The sequence below is a fragment of the Piliocolobus tephrosceles genome, chromosome 11, assembly GCF_002776525.5.
Source record: "Piliocolobus tephrosceles isolate RC106 chromosome 11, ASM277652v3, whole genome shotgun sequence".
Classification (NCBI taxonomy): domain Eukaryota; kingdom Metazoa; phylum Chordata; class Mammalia; order Primates; family Cercopithecidae; genus Piliocolobus; species Piliocolobus tephrosceles.
The window spans coordinates 29,838,971-29,853,114 of NC_045444.1; the positions used below are offsets into that span (position 1 = coordinate 29,838,971).

Sequence of the window (14,144 nt, forward strand, 5' to 3'; positions counted from 1 at the left end):
AAAACCCATGTCCTTTTTGCATGGCACTCAGAATAGTATTATACGACATTAAGAAAGAGTAAATGGCCACTCCATGCTTGCTCCCTAAAAGAGCATATAAAATATTTCAGATAAATTTTATCAATTTTTAAGTTTTTCTGCTTAAATAAGGTTCAGTTAAAGAAAACCTCACTTCTTCAGCACAATTTATTCCCCAATGACACTAGATGAATGAAAACCTACTATACTGTTAAAGCTTTTTGAAAGTTTAATTCATTATCGATACTATGATTTAATGATACATGGCTAAATGCTAAACATCAAATTTGGCAATATAAAATAAGTCAAAGTGATAGCTGTGACATAAATATTTTATACCATTTCAAATTCTATTTAAGATCATCAGAAGTCAAAATGATCTATTTAAGAATTGTCTACCTTTTTGAAAATGTATATTTATAATTGAAAGGGGATACAATGTGAAAATATCAATAGTATTTCATACAAATATTTTGACCAAAATGAAAAATCACCATTAGCATCATCCCAATTAAAAACTAATAATGCATTGATAAGATCACAGAGAACAAAAGTAGCCTGAAACCAGTGCTGTGAGTATTTTTAAATTTTTATTAAAACTTTTTGTCATCGTACCTGCAATTATTTTAGGCTTGACCCAATTTATTTATTCCCTAAGCCATGATCATTTTCAAGGTGAACTACATTTTTGTCTACCTCCTTTAGCACTTAGAACTGCTGTGGTAGTTGAAATGTTTTTAACAGTATAGACAGTAAAAATCTGCAATATGCTATTGATTTACTGAAAAGTATATGCTAAATATATCATGTCAATTAAAAAAATAAATTTCAGTCACACTGAAACCTGTAATTAGCCTTCATATGATGTCAATTTAGCTACCTATAATATTCAAATCATTTTCCAACCAAACACCCAGTAATAATTTTAAATCAGAGGAACTGTTGTATTAATATATTCCATAGACACCTTTCTGTTATTAGTTATAGGAAGGTACAGTTTCAGTGATGATGGTTTTAACAGTTTTTAATCCCACACACATGAGAAATTGATTCCACAGGCTAATCCACATATGGCTTGATACCTTAAAACTTCAATCAACTGTTGAAAATATAGTTTTGATTTACCTATATGCAATATTTGGAAACTTAAGCTTGTTAAAGCAAAAAACAGTGGCCTTAAACACTAAATGGCTTAATTTGGGGAAAGTGAAACTTGAACAGTATTTCTCAGTAGGTCATCAGAAGTTTACCTGGTATTTTCTTACTGACCCTTTCTCTCCCTTCCCTTCTGCACCTCCACCCACCAACACACCCAGGTTCTATTTAAAAAGCAACCAATAACCCAGCAGAGTAAAATGGGGTAGTGGTGAGAAAAGTTAGTATTACCTTCCAGCCCACTCATTTATTTTAATGATTCATCACGGAAACCCCAAGTTGTTAAAATATACCTGAAATCTCATTAAATAGTAAAAATAAGCATGAAAGGATTTTTGCTTTAAAACATGTCACCAGTGATTCCCCTAACAGAAATCTATTAAGAGTGTGAAGTAAAAATACGTTTTGCTAAAAAACTTTCCTCAAAGTAATGTACTACAATCAATTATCATACGGGGAAAAAAGAGACAAGATAAACAGATTCTACTAAAACGTTACTGTTTTAAAATTCTTCTATAAAAATCAGGCATAGCAAATTCATCTTAACCTCTAAAACCTGAACATAATCTCTGAAAACTGAAATATAATCTGGTATCAAATGCAAAGTAATAATTTTGCAGTCATAAAACTTTATGCACTGAAAATATTCTACATAAATGTAAACAAAGTTTGGCTAATATAAAAGAATCTGCTTCCGGAGCATTAGTCTGAACTGCAGATAACGAACACTTGATGGATACTGATCATTATTCCATTATTTGGTTAGGGGACATACAGTCTAACATTTATGTTGTAGTTGTGTACTACCATATGTACTTAAATAGCAACATTTTGTTTTAATCCTGGGTTCAAATTGACAAAGATGTGGTAAGCTAATAATATATACCCCACTCAATGCTGTGGATACGCTAATCTCTTCTTAACTTTTGTGTCTTGCTGTAGAGACTAAGAACTGAGAATTCATGCATCAAAACAAAGATTTCGTAGGAAAACTCATACGCCATATTTTCTGTGAGAAAATTTAAAGCTATTTTCAAACGTGCTTTTCCAATTATATGAGTTGCAATGATCTTTTAAATACATGCTCTTTGCAAAGTCAGCATCTTATATGTATTTGTGACTTTAATTTTCCCTGAAAAACATTTCTTTTTTTTTCTGTTGGTTTGGAATTTAACTTTCTGCTTAAAAGTATCAGTAATGGCTGGGTGCAGTGGCTCATGCCTGTAATCCTAGCACTTTGGGAGGTCGGGGTGGGAGGATTGCTTGAACCCAGGAATTTGAGACCAGCCTGGGCTGTTGTGAGACTCCATCTCTACAAAAAATTTTAAAAATTAGCTGAGCGTAGTGGTGTGTGCCTATATTCCTAGCTTCTCCAGAGGCTAAGGCAAGAGAATCACTTGAGCCCAGGAGTTTGAGGTTACAGTGACCCATGACTGTGCTACTGTACTCCAGCCTGAGTGACAGAGCGAGGTCCTATCTTTATTTAAAATATATATATGGAACTTATTCCAGGACTTGAATTAATAAAGTGTCTTGGTTAAAACTCACATGCATCAAATGCAAACTCAGCAAATAGTTACTGAGTACTTACCATGTACTAAGCACATCATGTACTTGTTTTCAAATATGCACAATTTCTACAAAAAACTAGATAAGTATCTATTAAAAATTCAATATATTATTGTAAGGTTATATTCCACATTATATAACAAAATTACAAGATTTTTGTTTGTGTGAGAAGTTGAGTGGTTTAATTCCACTGACAAATAAAATATTAACCCTCTTTCAATTTTTTAATGCTATTAATTCCATGAATAATTTCAAACTATAAAAGCAGCAATGAATTCGTTCTACTGAATATTACAAATATTTTTAATTTGCCAACAGTCACAAATGTGGCAGCATATTTATGAATCAACAGAAAGTTTTACACCAGAAAATCATCCCACCACTCATTTAAAGTATCGCATTACCCTTTTAACTAGGTCTCCATGCTACCATACAATCTTGTTGCCACCACACCATTCTCCTTAAGCTAATCACAAATAATCTTTCGAAAATGGAAATGTGACCATAAAATGACATGCTCAAAAACCTTAAATCACCTAAGGGTAAAATCCAAGGCACTACACATGGCAATTAAGACTCATTTCCTGGTCCCTTCCTTTCTCTTCACTACAGCCACATTTGGCCTTCTCCCACTTCAATCCCTTTTCTCCAACTTCCCCAGACTCTACTTTGTAGCAAATACCAAACACCCACACTCCCGGAGCTGTTTTAGACTCTTATAACTTCACACTTTTATCTCACCTCCATCAGCCTTCTCTCTCTGTTCAACTAATGAACTTTTTTGTTAAAATTTCTGCTCATGAATCACCATTTCTCTGAAGGCTTTCGCTGAACTCCTCCTAAACATGACTTCCTTTATACTCTGTAAAGCAGAATTATAATTGTTTCACTGTAGTCACTCACATGCTCTGCTTCTCCATGGGGCTGTGAAAATCTGAAAACTGGGCGCTGTGCCGTTATTTTCCTGAAAGCTGTCTCAGAACCCGACACACAGTAGACAAACTAGGTTTTTCTGGAGCTGAAGTGAAAATCTGGGGGACACAGAAAGTTGCTTTCTTCTGCCTTGAAAGTGACACTGGCCTCACTTAACACAGGTTCTGAGCAACAAGTGTAGGCAGCACTGTACTTGATACTAATGATTTCCCATTATTCCTGAAGTCTAAACTAAAGCAGCAAGTATATCTGGACACATTTTATTATGTTCTCTTTCAAATACTGATTCTGCATTGTTGACAGAAGCAGAATTTATAGGAAATAATAAAGTTTTTCATATAGGTATGTGTTTATTTTAACCTACCAATACAAGAGAAGTAATACTGATTAAAGAGATGGAAGAAACAGAATAAGCAATTGAATTCTAGGCCAAAGTGAGTTTTATGGCCTAAGAGAATATTTGTAAACTTCATAAATTTTGAAAATCACCTGCAGTTTCTTATTCTGTTTGATCTATTATCATCCTAGTTTAATCTGAGAAGTGGAAGTAGGATGAGAAGCCAATTCCCTCACCATCAATCTAGAGAGCCCATTCCACCTTTAGTAATTAGGCTTTTATTTAACAGAGAAGAAAAAAAGGCATTTTTAAATACTTTCTGCTAACAATTATTCTTTTTATAAAAGTTTGACAAGATGAATAATGTATTTCCTTCTCAAAGATGGCATTTCTCCAGAAGCCTTCCACCTTCTTGAAATGGGCTGTAAACCAGCTCAGTGGGAGAAAACTAGGCTCCCTGATCCATTCGGATATGAATACCCAAGCAGAGAAGTCAAGGTGTGTTCAGAATAATAGGTGAAAGGAAGGCTGATACCATTGTTGAACCACTTTTCTTTTACAGAATACAAAATATAAAGAATATCAGCAGTATAGAGTAAGTGACAGCAAGACTAAAACCCAGGTCCTTCCAACTCCATATTCACATGGCATTCCATTGTACTTCACTGCAGGCACAGGATACAACATAAGTAAAAGAAACCTCCATTTTTCAGTCTTTGAGTTTTAGGATTAAATAAAAATGTTTAATAATTATTAATATTTAAATGATATATATATAACACAGTATATGTTTTATATGCTTGTGGAATATAAATGTCACTATAAATTAATATATTAATCACATACAATATTTAATAATGCCTCCTCGTTTGTAAAACCAAGACATCAGTAATATAAGTAACTGAATATCATAATAGTGAAATACTTAAATTGTTTTGTTTGAATCTCTTCTGATTCCTCCCAGAGTCCAACACAATCATCACTCCTCGGAAGATATAGCCCTTATTCTTTACCCCTAAGCGCTGGACAGTCACCTTTTTGATAGAATAATAGGTCTTAAGAACTAGGACTGGAGGGGGAAAAAAAACAATATTGAAGAGTCACATGCCAACAAAGGTTTGGAGTAGAAAGTGAAGAAGTCAGCCATATAGCCATATTCAGTCTAGCTCAAAAATGTACTACTGTTACCATCAAGCAACGTCAAGGTTCTCTTGAAAAAACAATCTATAGCATTTCTGTGTACTGATCACATGTAGGATATATTTATACAAGTAATTATTTAATGTCAATATCTCCACTGGATATTAAGTTCCATGGAGACATTTGACTAGGTCTGTTTTGCTTACCATTGTATCTCTAGCACTCAGCAAACAGAAAGTGTTCAATAAATGTGTGTTGAGTCAATGAACCGTAAAATCCTTTAGCAATGGCCGTGACAATTTCTTCCTAATTCATTCAAGAGTTTTACTATTATCAGACATAAAAAATTACTTCTTCCTATCACTCATTACTATTTACTCTCACAGGCAGAATTATATGTACAGATTGTATTACCATGTAAATATAATAGGTGGCATCTCATTCTATTCAAAATGTCACCCCTCAATCTAAGGAAAATCATCTGCCCTGCTGAGGGATTTAGAAACTATGTTCCATGCCATGGGAAAGCATCTTCCCCAACCTGACTGGAGTCTACAAGAATGTTTAATTCAAAAATAGTCACGTCTATGACCTGGAAGGAGTCCACTGGCTTAATCATTATACTGGCATTTTTTATTGGACAGAAACATTATCTTGCTACCCTACACTGGCTTCTATGCCAACATTTAACTCAGACTGAGTTTGTGCAGGGTAATTATAAATATACACACGAAAATGAGTTTAAAATAAGATGACTAACATATTCTTAACTATACTGGTTAAGAATACTCAAACATGTTTTAATAACTTAATCCATATTAACTACAAAAGTTATTGAGAAGTTTCCCTCTCCAAGTGGGAGACACATACCACATTTTCAGGTAATTTTGAAACAGAAATAGCAGTGTTACTCTAACATATAAATATTCTCAACGTCCTATTTGAAGTACAGCAACACAAGCAAACATGGGTGGCATTCCCTTGATGAGTTGAAATAAATGTCGCTGAGTCTAAGGTTCTGGATTTAGTCACTTCTAATGAAAAATGAAAAGGCCATAGTCTCACAATTCAATTCGATTTATCCATGAGGGAAAGTATCTTAAAAAAAAAAAAAAAAAAAAAGCAAAATCCTAGCATCTCAGGAGGTGAAAGAATATCAGACAAACATTTGGGAGAAGAAAGAGGAATTTCCATAGGGAACTGAAGAGCTGGAAATAGATATCCTTAAATGTATCAACGTTAGACACATTTGATGTTTTTAATATTCATTTTATATCAGTGAAAACGCACTTTGCAGTAACAGACCTTTTTTTCTTCTTCTTCTTTTGAGATGGAGTTTCACTCTTGTTGCCTAGGCTGGAGGGCAGTGGCGCAATTTCGGCTCACTGCAACCTCCACCTCCCAGGTTCAAGCGATTCTCCTGCCTCACTCTCCCAAGTAGCTGGAACTGCAGGCGAACGCCACCATGCCTGGCTAATTTTTGTGTTTTTAGTAGAGATGGGGTTTCACCGTGTTGGCCAAGCTGGTCTCGAACCTGACCTCAGGTGATTCACCCGCCTCAGCCTCCCAAAGTGCTGGGATTACAGGCGTGTCACTGTGCCTGGCCTATTGTAACAGACTTCTTAAATGGTGTTAGGAAGTGTGAGGTGAAGCCAGTATTAGAAACTGTCCTTTAACATCCAAATCAACAAAACCATGTTTTAAAGTTGTATCAGACCGGGCACAATGGCTCATGCCTGCAATCCCAGAACTTTGGGAGGCCAAGGTTGGTGGATTGCTTGAGTCCACGAGTTTAAGACCAGCCTGGGCAACACAGCAAAACCCCATCTCTACAAAAATACAAATAATTAGCTGGATGTGGTGGCGCATGCCTGTTGTCCCGCCTACTTGGAAGGCTGAGGTGGGAGGATCTCTTGAGCCTGGGAGGCGGAGGTTGCAGTGAGCCGAAATCACGCCACTGCACTCCAGCCTGGGGGACAAAGACCCTGTCTCAGAAAAAATAAATTTTAAAAAAATAAAAGCTGCATCAGTTAACATATTTATTGATACTGCTCTCATCTCCAACATTCTACATAAATACAGATATGTATTCGAAGTATTCAGTAAAAGTATATTTTCTTCTATTTATTTACTGAAGAAGTTCTTTTTCTAGTCACTATACGTATTTTTAATAATCTTCTGATTTGCCAATAGTTTAAGACATGTGCTGACAGTTTACAAAGGCAACATCAGAAAAACTGGACAGAGTCTAGAGATCTTTAATGCTAAATTTTAAAAAGCTCAGAAACCCAGTTTAGACCAGGGCTGAGTAAATCTGGGGCTAAAAGATGTGGTAATGAGAGCTGTATCACTATTTTTAAATATCACAAGGGGCATATTATTAGCTACCCACTATTATAAGAAAAAGACTCAGTCTGTTAATAATAGATGGGGATTTTTTTTTAATCCTGAAGATATTTAGGATTGAAACTGTTAAATAAAGAAAAGGTACACACAGACAACTGTGCATAATTTCTAGAAGGTCTACTATTGTCCAAAGTTTCTTCAGAGGAAGCACGGGCTTTCCCATATCAACAGCTTGAAGTTTCCTGACTGGAACAAGCACTGTGACTTTTATCTATTTAGTGGCCTTGTCTATCTCTTTATCAACTGGTTTTTCAAGGAGACATTCCAATGATACAAATATTTTGTCTAATGAAGCAGAGACCCTATAGCCAGAGTATTCCTTACAAACTACCCAAAGCTGCACTCCGCATCCTCACCATCTCTTAAAGTAATTTAACACTTTGCAAACAGCATGTTCAAACAGAGTAAAGTTACTTAGGAGTTAGTTAATTCCCCCTTGCATCTCTCTCCAGCACATATATGCACCATATCTGGGATCATTAGTCTCTCTACTGGATTAATCAGCACTCACAATTAACAAACAGCCTGAATCATTTTAGAGAGAATTTATAACTCAAACTACTAAAACTAGGCATATAATATCCTGTATTTTCTATAATAGTTGTTCAATTGATCTTGATAGAATTGAAGTATCCTATTATCCTCTTGCATTACCCTTGTTAAATGCACCCACCTTGTTTCCAAACTTCACTTGCAAGAATTAAATTTAAAATGTCAGATAAACTACATCATATTTGGAGTAAATGCCTGCTGGGGTACAATGTGTTACCTCTCACAGGAGTACTTGCATGTTACAAGAGAACAACAGGTGATAGTGAAATTTCAATCATCTGTATAGTAGATGCAAATAATAGTTTGTGAATTAAAAAAGGACTTTTCTAAAGTCTCCAAAATGTAGACTGAAAGCTGCTACCCAAGCGACTAATACATATAGTTAGCTTTGCTTTAAAGTATTAGAATATTCTATCACATTTCATCATAATACAAAAAGCTTGAAAACTATGCATATCTTTTGATTCAACAATAGCATTTTTAAGGATTAACCCTGGAAGTTATCAAAAATCTTTACTGCAGTCTTTCCCCCAATTAAAAACAATCAAAATATCCTATAAAAAGGGATCTCTTATGATTAAATGATCAAAAAATATAACGAATATACATTGGCATGGGAAAATGTTTACACTACTGCATGACTGCATGATATGAATATATAAAAACTATTATGAAATAAGTATCTCATAATATGAGAGAAAGAGTACATGCATACAGGTAAACATAAATGATCATTTGAGGTAGAACTGGGAACAATTTTGTTTTCCTCTTTGTGCTTCATTTTATTCTTCAAGTTGTCTTCATTGAACGTGTTTCAACTTCAATTAAAAGAAGCTATAACATTTTTCTTAACTTTAGGGAAGGAGGCCAAATTGTTTGATATAACAAACTACTTCCCAATTACTGAAGGCTCCCTCCCTTCCAGAAGCTTGCAAGTGGTTTTCAAATTATTATAAATACTATTGCTATAAGGAAACTTATTTAAAAACTAATCAACAAGGGTTAAAACTAATGGTGCTATAGCAATTCAAAACATTATCATTTGGTTTGCAAATACTGCTTGTTTAAGTAATGTATGAACTAAAAGTAATTCTCAATCTTAAAATGTACTTGTTTATTAAATAATTATAAACTGATCAAGGTCTATACATATATAAGGAATCTGAGGCTGTACTTTGACGGTGTGTTAGAAACTAAAATAAGTATTTTGGTACTTATAGTTTTGAAACGGAACATGAAGAGGTAAAATATAAACTCAAAGTTTTAAAGTTCAAGTAAAATGCCAAAATTTTATGCTTTGATAATTAGATATGGGTCTTGAAATAAGGGGAAATATTTAATTAAGGTGAACGAAATTGAAAAGGACTTCTAGTTGCACACTTAATTTCTGAAGTGTCTTGTATTAAGAAAGCTGGAGGCTGGGTGCGGTGGCTTACACCTGTAATCCCAGCACTTTGAGAGGCCGAGGCGGGTGGATGACAGGGTCAGGAGATCAAGACCATCTTGGCTAACACAGTGACACCTTGTCTCCACTAAAAATACAAAAAAAATTAGCTGGGCGTGGTGGCTGGCACCTGTAGTTCCAGCTATTCGGGAGGCTGAGGCAGGAGAGTGGCGTGAACCCAGGAGGTGGAGCTTGCAGTGAGCCCAGATGGTGTCACTGCACTCCAGTCTGGGTGACAGTGAGAGACTCTGTCAAGGGAAAGGGAGGGGGAGGGGAGAGGGAGGGGAGGTGGAGAGGAGGGGAGGGGAGGGGAGAGAACTGGAAAATGTTATTGTATAATCATCCATATATATTGCATATGTTAAAAAACAAAGCGAGGACTGATTGGATAGTCAACTAAAAGAGAAAGAGATACGCATTTTAAAAGACTTCTCATAACCACTCAGATTTGTCCTATATTTATATACATGCAATATGTGAATGGATAATCAATAAATATTAACCAATGGCAACTCAGACTTAGTAGAGGAATATTTTTAAAGGGACTCTCCAAGCTCTAGTACTTTTTACAATCTAAACATGTTTCATTTTCAAGTAATATGAAATAACTCTGTTCCTGGAATTGTTTTCCAACACAACCATTTCATCACATTCCATTTTTTAAACCACCCATTCCAAAAAACCTAACTTACAAATCTAGCAAGAAATCAAACTACTAAAAGTATACAAATAATTAAGAAGTTATTTCTAGAAAACAAAAAAAAACTAATAAAATATGAAATATATAAATGCAAAAACTGGAGGTAACCTTATTTTATCTATTTAGATGGGTATGAAGACTATACCTATTGACATATAACTTTCCATATTTTAAAATAAGCACAAACTTGATATGAAAAAGAAATCCTAATCTTAGGAAAGCACCATGTGGCATTTTTTAACTTTACTACCACTTTGTTGACTCTTTGTCCCAGAGCAGATCACCTCCAACATTAGTACTCTGACCTTCTAGAGAACTGACAGATAAAGTTTATAGTGAGAAAAAAATGAGCTTTTATGGGTTTCCAAAAGGGAATTCTCATGACACTAAAAGCCATATAATAATATTGATTTGATAACCAATTTTTTTACTGCCCAATTATAGACTTAAGATTTCTAGAAAAATATCCAAGTGAAATTTGACATAAAATACAGTAAAAAATTGTCTTGAGCTCATGACAAACAGTCTGGAATCTCTTTACAAACTTTAAAAATACATATAAAACGATTTTTAAAATCAGGTCTTCTTTAAAGTGTTGAAAATCCCAAGATTTACCTTATACCTTGGGCCTGACTGACCCTCCTCCTGATACATTTGTCAAAAATCAATTCAGTTATAGCTTGTACCTTTCTGAGAAAATAATTTCCAGGCCTGTTTCTAGTTTCCTTCCATCCTAAAGGCAAATGTACAATGTACAGAAACAAGGATTGTTTTCTTGTAAAACCATCTTCAAAAATCAATTAGAATACTCAAAATATTCTATTCTCACAAATAAAAATAAGTTGCTTACTGGAATGACAGTCTTCCATTTCACTGCCTTAAAAATTAAGCTGGCATGGATAATAAAAGTGTTTTCTGACTGGATATGCTTGGCATTCAAATGTTTTTAAAACAAATACTAATCCACAATTAGATTTCACGGCACAATCTATAGAAAATAGGATTCTTTTTTATTTTCTGAGAGAAATATTAATGATTTGTTATCATAAAAGTTATAATAACAATGCCATGGTTTGGATAAACTTATAAACAAACCTGTACATGAATGTTTTGTATCCTTTTCAGCCTAATCTCTACTATTCATTCACTCAGCAAATACTTATTGTGCCTACTAAGTGCCTGCTCATCATTGTTCTGCATGCTTGGGGACAAATTAAGTAACAAACCAAATGGTACTCTTATCACAAACAATTTCTTTCTAGTTGGAGTAAAAAGACCATCATCAAGTTAAATGTATGTCAGATGAGGGTACCTATAAAGAAAAATAACACAGGGTAACAGAGGATAGGGGCTACTGAGAGCTGGTATGAGGAGGTTATTTGATACAGCGTTGTGAGAAAACATCTTGCTGATAATGAGATGACATCTGAACAGAAATCAGAAGAAGGGGCGAGGGGATTGGGGAGTATGTAGATCTGGATCTAAGCAACAGGCACAGCAAGACCCTGATAGGCATATGCTTGGTATGTGCAAAGAGCAGGAAAACATAAACACAAAACATAAACAAATTTGCTTTATTCAACAAGCATTTATTAATTATTACATTCTAAAAATTAAACTGTTTTGTGATATTATGATGACCCAAATACAGTCTTGGGTCTCAGGCCTCGATATAACTTCAATACAGAATGATAAACGTAGAACATTTGAGCAGGGTCTCAATGTTCTACGAAAGAATCTCAACGAAGAGATTCGTATAACTATAGTAAGTTATACGAATAGTTCAAGAAGGTGAACCAAGAGCCCAGGAAATACAGAATTGAGGAAATGTGGCAGACATTATTGACTCACATAACTATTCAAATTCTCCTTTTGCTTCCTTCTAGAATTCAAGCTAAAATATTTGAAATATTTGATCACCCAGGTGCAGCGAGTGGGAGCATGTTCCACAATCCACCAAAATGGTATGGCTGGAAGGCAGACTCAAAATTGGAAAGCACCTTCTATTGGGAGCCAGAACTCTGCTGCACACCTCTAAGCAAATCAGCAGGTCACAGGGCATCTGACCCACGCCAGGCCTCTGGTATCAGTCCCTCCTTCCAAGCTCTGTTGCCTCCAGCCTCGCTTATCATCTTCAACAGGAGCTATTCATCAGCCTTCTAACTGATCTCCCTACCTGTAGCTACATTTAACGTCTTCCATTCTTCCTCTGAAATTTATAGGTACCTTGATGTCACTTTTCCACTCAAAAACCTATACTTTTTCTATGAAATAAAGAAAATTATTTAACAAGAAATAAGACCCCTTACAATTTGGTTCCAAGCTCCATTCTAGCCCCAATTTCTGTCACTCCCACAGACACACTATTACTCTAAATACTAAAGAAACCATTCTATTTCATCAAACACTCCATACACATTCCTACCTACGAGTACTGCTCCTGCTGTTTCTCCTCTCTGAAACCTTTTGCCTTCATGACCTGTCAAATTCCTACATATAGTTCAAGAAGCCATTCAAATTTCATGCCATCCATGAAGACTTGGTCAATTACTCACCCATATTGAGCTAGTCAGAAGTAATTACGCCTTCCTCTATAGCGCCCTAAATTTTGCTTTTACCCCATTTAGAGCAGTCACCACAATCCCTCTTATACTATAGTTATACAGTGTATGTGTGTGTGTCTCCCAACCAGATCTCAATTTCTTGGCAGCAAGGTTTATGTACAATTCATGTTTGTAACTACTCATAATCCAGCAAAATGCCTTGTATACAATACTCAGTTAATGCATTCTGAATTCTCATCAACAGGCTATAGATAAGTCACTATCTTACGAGGAATAAAACAAAGGAGGTATTCCTGAATTTGAAAATTACAGTGTCATCTCAAATTGAATTGTTCAGGTATTACTATGGTATTCAGATCTTCAAGTAAATACTAAATCACGGCCAATATCACTGAATAGAAAGATAAAGACAGTAAAAAATAAAGTGTGAGTGTTTATTGGACAGCATGAAATACAGAGGAATGGAGAAATGCAAAGCATAAAGCTACCCATATTAGAAGCATTATCAAGGGATACTTATTTAACAAACATTTACTAAGTGCATACTGTGAGTCACATACTATACTGATCACTGAGAATAAAGGTGAAAATAGTGAGGGACGGCTCATATTTTACATGCACTTTTTTAAGTGCAAAGTGTTGACCTTTATTACTTCCAAAAGTATGAGCAAAAGATCTGCTTAAGGGCCAAAAAAACTACCAATACCCAATTCTGAGTTCAAATCTAGGAAACTATTTTGCCTACATTGTGATTATGTAAGAACCCTTCTCCTAGGACTGCTTCTGAATGTTAAAAGAGCTTTCTTTATTACTAGTGACTATAAACTGCTCAGATAGAAAATTTGAGTTCCAGACACTTGAATACATTCCCTGCTTTGAATTAAGTTCTATCCATGCACAGACTGTTTTAGTAATTAAGGTACCAACAACCCTGCCATCATGAATGAAAAGAGAGGAATTTATTAAAATAGAAATTTATAATATATGGGGGATGTTGTATGGGAGATAGTAGATTGTTGTTCATTTTGTCCTCTGAGGTTAAAATAACAGAAACTGAATGGAAATACAATAAAGAGAATTTAAGTCAGACACTGGAGGAGTTGTAAGTTACTGATTCCTACCAAGTCTGAGCCGTTCCTTCTGCAGATTTTAAATGAAGACGTAGTCTGCATCCTTCTAAGACAGTCAAGGGCACAGCAAGCAGATGTAAAGATGACCTCTTAAGTTCCTTTGGACATGAAATTCTATCATGCATAACCATTTGCTTGTGAATTAAAAAGTATAAAGCTGTCCCTCTAAGAATTTAAAAACATATATACTCAAATG

The 14,144-nt window shown here is 35.0% G+C and overlaps 1 protein-coding gene across 11 annotated transcripts in view; it reads right to left on the reverse strand.

The window, feature by feature from the left end:
• The window catches only part of GTDC1 (glycosyltransferase like domain containing 1), a 393,529-nt gene that overhangs the window by 267,740 nt on the left and 111,645 nt on the right, over positions 1-14,144 (reverse strand). The gene's annotated exons all lie outside the window — the stretch shown is intronic.